The sequence below is a fragment of the Nicotiana attenuata genome, chromosome 7, assembly GCF_001879085.1.
Source record: "Nicotiana attenuata strain UT chromosome 7, NIATTr2, whole genome shotgun sequence".
In the NCBI taxonomy this organism is placed as follows: domain Eukaryota; kingdom Viridiplantae; phylum Streptophyta; class Magnoliopsida; order Solanales; family Solanaceae; genus Nicotiana; species Nicotiana attenuata.
In genome coordinates, this window is record NC_031995.1 from 62220339 (window position 1) to 62227287 (window position 6949).

A 6949-nucleotide genomic window follows, 5' to 3' on the forward strand; every position below is an offset into this window, starting at 1 on the left:
AGGGGTGGGTAGTTTATAGCTTTTAAAAACGTAGTAGATAAGTAAGGTAATAAGTAAAGTCTTAACACAAATATGGAAACAATCACAAGTCAGAATCAATTAACACAAGTGATTCCCTTTAATTAAGGAATCACTGTTTAACGGGTAGTAGCAGGTTTAATTAAGGAAAGAAATCAATTTGAGGACAGATTGATTATTGCCATATAAGGGGCAGTAAAACAATGAAGTAAACAATCAGGTCTAAGTACAAATAGGCTTATATTGGAAAAGGATTCAGCAAGGTAAAATATCACAGTAAAGGGAAAGGAATCAATAAATTTTAAACAGGCGAGTGAAATTAGGGTTTATAAAGAAAATGCTTTTGCAATCAGTCACCAAATCAAGATCAATCAAGGAAGAAACTTCAGTATATAAATAGAGTGAACAGAAGTATCAGACATGCGAGGCCAAACACATTGGCAAAAGAGATAACACGAACATACAGTAGTGGCAGAAATAAGCTAGGATTCAGTAGTAAGGAAAATATTCGAGGCACAGTAGTCAAGTAGGTCAAGTAGTCACATAGAATCAACAGCGAAGCAGAACATAGTATTAGGTAAGAGAAATCAGAAACAGGTAAAGGTCTCACAGTAGTAATAAGTGAGAAAAACTTCTAAGAAATTTAGGGTTTCAGCAGTAGTCGAGTTTAAGAGATGGTAAGAACTCAAAATAAAACAAGTCAAACAAGGAAAAGAGAGTCAGAAACAAAGAACAAGTACACATTTAAACAAACAGTTTCAGAACTCGGATAAGACTAAAGGAACTAGGGTTTTTAACATGTTGAAATAGATAGAAGAACAATATGAGCAAGTCGTTTTAAACATAGCAAAATCACAAACAATATTGAGATCAGAGAAGAGATCTTTTGAAAAACTTAAAGGAAACCCTAATCGTCGAAAAAATAAAGAGTCGTTTTGAAAGAAAAGTTGAAGAACCTTCGAGAATACACTTAAGAAATTCATAGTAAGTACAGATCTAAGAGAGATCTGAAAGAAAATTGAAAGGTCTTAGTGCTAGGGTTTCAGAAAACCCAAAAGAAGTGAGAAAGACTTTGAAAGTTAACGATCTAACCAGAAAAAGTCAAGGATCGGCCTTGAAAGGCCATGAATGGCCAGAGAAAGGTCATGGATGGCCGGAGAAAGGCCATGAACAAAAGTCGAGCAAGGACTGGACCAGAACCTTCGAGGTCTGGCCATGAAACCACAGAAACAAACACCCAGGAGCCATAGGAGGCTGATACGTGTCTCAAATGACCACGAGGGGCCATGGATTAGGAAGGTATTAGGGTGGGATTAGATGGCGGCGGCTAGGGTTCAGGTGAGGTTTCAAAGAGAATTGAGAGAAGGGGGATTCAAGGGCGGCGTTTGGTGATGAATGAGGTAGGGTAAGGGGTCATTTAAGGTTAAAATGGAAAGGGCGAATAGTGGCCATTGATCTAAATGATCAACGGCCAGGATTGAAATGGTTAGGTAGGGAGTCCGAGTTGAGTCGTTTAATTAGGTTAGGGGTCGGGTCTGAATGGGAATTGGGCCGGGAAATTGGGTTTAGTTTGGGATCAGATTTAGGCTAAAATTGAAATGTAATTGGGCTATTATTTAAATAGCCAATTTTCCCCTTTTAAAATTATAAAAAATAGGAAATTAACTTCTGGAAATAAATTGAAAGCACTAAAATGATTTATAGCATATAACTAACAATTTAAAAATACAGGACTTAATTTTATGAATATAAAACACAATTAAATCTTAAAAAGGCTAATATTGCAATTATGTGCAATTAGCTTTTAAAAATACTAAACAAAATTGTAAAAACCTGTAAAAATTACCTTAGCTATATCTTGGCATAAAGATGAAAATCCAATAGATGAATTACCAAAAATAATAATTTTGGAAATGATTATTGGATTTTATGGATAAAAAAGGGAAATAAATTGATTTAAAAAACCTTAAAAATTATGGAAAAAAATAATAAAACACTTGAATATGCTTACATATGCATATATGTGCCATTTTGAAGTTATTTTGCATATTGAAAATATATAGAGAAAAATTGGGTGTCAACAGCTGCCCCTCTTTACCCGGGAAGGATGAAAGAGTTTTCGGGTAAAGATATGATGGCCAATTTTGACCGGGCGAAATGGTTTGAAGAGGTTTAGGCCGCACTCCAATTTCCGAGCTGCCTACATATCCCTGGTTTTACAGGAATCATGCCATATGTAGTTCAGGATCCGTTGGCGGAGTATGCCGACGGGTACTTTCCAAGAACGAACGCAATATCTAGGGCTGGATGAGTGGACGGCTTACGGGAACGGTTAGGTTTGATATGGCTGCGGGCACTGGAGCGGAACCGCTCCCGCCAGGATGGTTGTTGTTACCTGCAAATAAGCAATACAAGAGTATATTGTGCGTAAATTTAAACATGATGCAAATTACCGTTGGACCATGAATGCTGTCTTTGAACGGTTAGGATGACGTCTTTAGACCATGATGTCCTGGGCCATGAAGCGTATAATAAAGGATTCCCAGGCCATGAAATGATGTTCTCGGGTCATGAGGATGGTGACTCCGAACCATGATGCCTTTGAATAATGATATGCAAAAAGATTGAAAGGGGTCCTCAGGCCATGACATGGTGTTCTCGGGCTTTGAGGATGGTGCCTCCGAACGATGGAGCCTTTGGATGGGTTGGCGATATTTCAGCCCATGAAGGATGCAGTAGCATGTTGCGATCTTTCAGCCGTTCAATGTGGTGATCTTTCAGGCGTGCAATGTGGCGATATTTCAGGCGTGCAATGTGGCGATCTTTCAGGCGTGCAATGTGGCGATCTTTCAGCCGCGCAATGTGGCGATCTTTCAGCCGTGCAATGTGGCGATCTTCCACCCGTGCNTTCAGCCTTGCAATGTGGCGATCTTTCAGCCGTGCAATGTGGCGATCTTTCAGCCATGCAATGCGGCGATCTTTCAGTCCTGCAATGTGGCGATCTTTCAGCCATGCAATGTGGCGATCTTTCAGCCTTGCAATGTGGAGATCTTTCAGCCGTGCAATGTGGATGGAGATAGCGTTTAGTCTCGGAAGGCAGAATAGTAGCCTTATGCAAGTTGGAAGGCAGAATAGTAGCCTTATGCAATGCAGATGCGGATAGAGGTAGAGCTTAACCTCGGAAGGCAGAATGGTAGCCTTATGCAGATTGGAAGGCAGAATGGTAGCCTTATGCAATGCAGAGGCAGATAGAGGTAGAGCTTAACCTCGGAAGGTAGAATGGTAGCCTTATGCAGATTGGAAGGCAGAATGGTAGCCTTATGCAATGCAGATGCAGATAGAGGTAAAGCTTAACCTCGGAAGGCAGAATGGTAGCATTATGAAAGAAATAAAATAGCAAATGACAGTAGAGTTTCTTAGCTGATATCAGATTGCGGCGCGGTGATTACTGGGAGCATTGTGACATACGGAACATTATTGGTGTGTGCTGATAGCAGATGTTGGTAAGTGAAATGGTTCGGAGAATCGTATTCTCGAACAATGTTTGTTCTATGGACGTATAGTATGTTCAATGACTTCGTAATCCTAGTGCCTGCATCGAAAGAAAAATCGTGAGTTTTGTAAAGGGGACGGTTAGTTCGTATCCCCGCTGGATTTGCTTGACTCTTTCTGCTTTGATCTGGTGATACCATCTGCATCATTGGGGTAGCGTTGCTAAACAAAGCAGTTTCAATTATAGACATGCATGATTTTTTAAAAGCATAACATAAATGTATAATTAAAATAGTTTTTAGATGAACAGATGACTATGATGCAATTCAGGACATTGCAACCTCTCCTGCTACGGAATTTTGAGGGTCCTCCTCAAAATTCTGCCCCAGTTTGATGGGTTGATGTTTCTGACTGTTGCTCGTATGGAGATTGGCTGAAATTACTTCGGAATTTTGAGGGTCCTCCTCAAAATTCTGCCCCAGTTTCCAATTTCGGGGGGGAATGAAAATTTTATTGAATTGTGACCGAACCCATAGGGCTGCCTACGTATCCCCTCTTAAACAGGAATCAGGTCAGGCGTAGTTCAATTTACATCATATAAGGGAAACATAAAGATTACACATGGTAACGCTTGACTGCATTTGAATTAATCGGCTTTGGCCAAACTTCTCCGTCCATTTCTGTAAGAATGAGGGCTCCTCCTGTCAAAACCCGGTGAACCATGTATGGGCCCTACCAGTTGGGAGAGAATTTCCCTTTGGCTTCATCTTGATGCTAAAAATTTTTCTTTAACACCAGCTGTCCCAGTGTGAACTGTCTTAGCTTGACTCTTTTGTTGAAGGCTCTGGACATTCTGTTCTGATATAGTTGAACATGGCAAACTGCGTTCATTCTCTTTCCGTCTACAAGAGCTAGTTGCTCATAACGACTCTTCACCCACTCTGCGTCGTTGAGCTAAGCTTCCTGTATGATCCTTAGGGAAGGAATTTCTACTTCAGCGGGAATGACGGCCTCTGTACCATAAACCAGCATGTAGGGAGTTGCCCCGGTTGATGTGCGAACTGTGGTGCGATACCCCAATAGAGAAAATGATAACTTCTCGTGCCACTGTTTATGCTTCTCTATCATTTTCCTCAATATCTTCTTGATATTCTTGTTGGCGGCTTCTACGGCCCCATTCATTTGAGGCATGTAGGCTGTGGAATTCTTGTGTCTGATCTTAAAGGTTTCACACATGGCTTTCATCAAGTCGCTGTTGAGATTGGAGCCATTATCAGTGATGATTGACTCTGGAATCCCGAATGGACAAACGACGCGGTCGAGGACAAAGTCTGCCACGACTTTCTTAGTTACGACTTTGTAAGATGCTGCTTCGACCCATTTGGTAAAATAGTCAATTGCCACTAGGATAAACCTGTGTCCGTTGGAAGCGGCAGGCTCGATTGGTCCAATGACGTCCATTCCCCAGGCGGCGAATGGCCATGGTGAGCTTGTTGTGCTGAGCTCGCTTGGAGGTACCTTTATCATGTCTGCATGTATCTGGCAGCGATGGCATTTTTGGACATACTGGATGCAGTCTGTTTCCATAGTCATCCAAAAGTAACCAGCCTGGAGTATCTTCTTTGCTAAGACAAAACCGTTCATATGCGGACCACAGGTCCCCGCATGAATTTCCTCTAGCAGCTTGGATGCTTCCTTTGCGTCAACACATCTTAATAGTCCCAAATCAGGAGTCCTCCTATACAGGATTCCTCTGCTGTGAAAGAAGTTGTTGGACAATCTCCGAAGTGTACGTTTCTGAGTATGACTGGCAAGCTCCGAGTAATCTCCTTTTGTCAAATATTCCTTGATATCATGAAACCAAGGCTTTCCGTCTGCTTCCTCTTCAACATGGGCACAGTAAGCTGGCTGATTATGAATTTTCACCGGAATGGGATCAATGAAATTCTTATCTGGATGCTGTATCATGGATGATAGGGTAGCCAATGCATCGGCGAACTCATTCTGGATTCTGGGAACATGTTGGAATTCCGTCTTCGTGAACCTCTTTCTCAATTCCTGTACATGATGCAGATATGGGAGTATCTTGGAATTTTTGGTTGCCCATTCTTCTCGTACCTGATGTATAAGTAAATCTGAATCTCCGATCACCAGCAGCTCTTGCATGTTCATGTCAATGGCCATTTTGAGCCCGAAGATGCAGGCTTCATATTCGGCCATATTCTTGGTGCAGGGGAACCTGAGTTTAGCGGACACTGGATAATGCTGACCGGTTTCTGATACCAAGACCGCTCCTATGCCAACTCCTTTGAAGTTTGCTGCTCCATCGAAAAACATTCTTCAACCGTCATAGGATTCTACAATGTCTTCTCCTATGAATGATACCTCTTCATCAGGAAAATACGTTTTCAAGGGTTCATATTCTCCATCCACGGGGTTTTCGGCAAGGTGGTCTGCCAGTGCCTGTCCCTTGACCGCCTTCTGAGTTACGTAGACAATGTCGAACTCACTCAACAGGATTTGCCACTTGGCTAGCTTGCCAGTGGGCATGGGCTTCTGAAAGATGTACTTAAAAGGATCCATCCTTGATATGAGGTACGTAGTATAGGCACAGAAGTAATGTCTCAGCTTCTGAGCTACCCAAGTGAAAGCACAACAGGTGCGTTCCAAAAGAGAATACCGGGCTTCGTATGGAGTGAACTTCTTGCTGAGATAATAAATGGCTTGTTCCTTTCTCCCCGTTTCATCATGTTGCCCCAAAATGCAGCCGAAAGCTCCATCTAACACTGCAAGGTAGAGCAATAAGGGTTTACCTGGCTCGGGCGGAACCAAGACTGGTGGTGTTGACAAGTACTCCTTGATTCTGTCGAAGGCCTTTTGGCAGTCATCGGTCCATTTGGTGGCGGTGTCCTTCTTTAACATTTTAAAGATTGGCTCACAGATAACTGTAGACTGCGCTATGAATCGGCTGATATAGTTCAGCCTTCCCAGGAAACTCATCACATCTTTCTTATTCTTCGGCGGTGGTAATTCTTGAATGGCTTTGACCTTTGATGGATCCATTTCTATTCCTCGGCAGCTTACAATAAACCCAAGCAACTTCCCAGCAGGAACCCCAAATGCACACTTTGCGGGGTTTAGTTTCAGGTTGTACCTCCGGGTCTATTGAAAATCTTCCTCAGATCTTCTATGTGGTCAGTGGCCTTCTTGGATTTGATGATAACATCATCCACATATACCTCTATCTCCTTGTGTATCATATCATGGAAAATGGTTGTCATGGCACTCATGTAGGTGGCCCCTGCATTTTTCAGGCCGAATGGCATCATCTTGTAACAATACACTCCCCATGGCTTAATGAAAGCCGTTTTCTCAGCATCTTCCTCATCCATCCAGATCTGATGGTAGCCAGTGAAGCAATCCACGAATGATTGTAGCT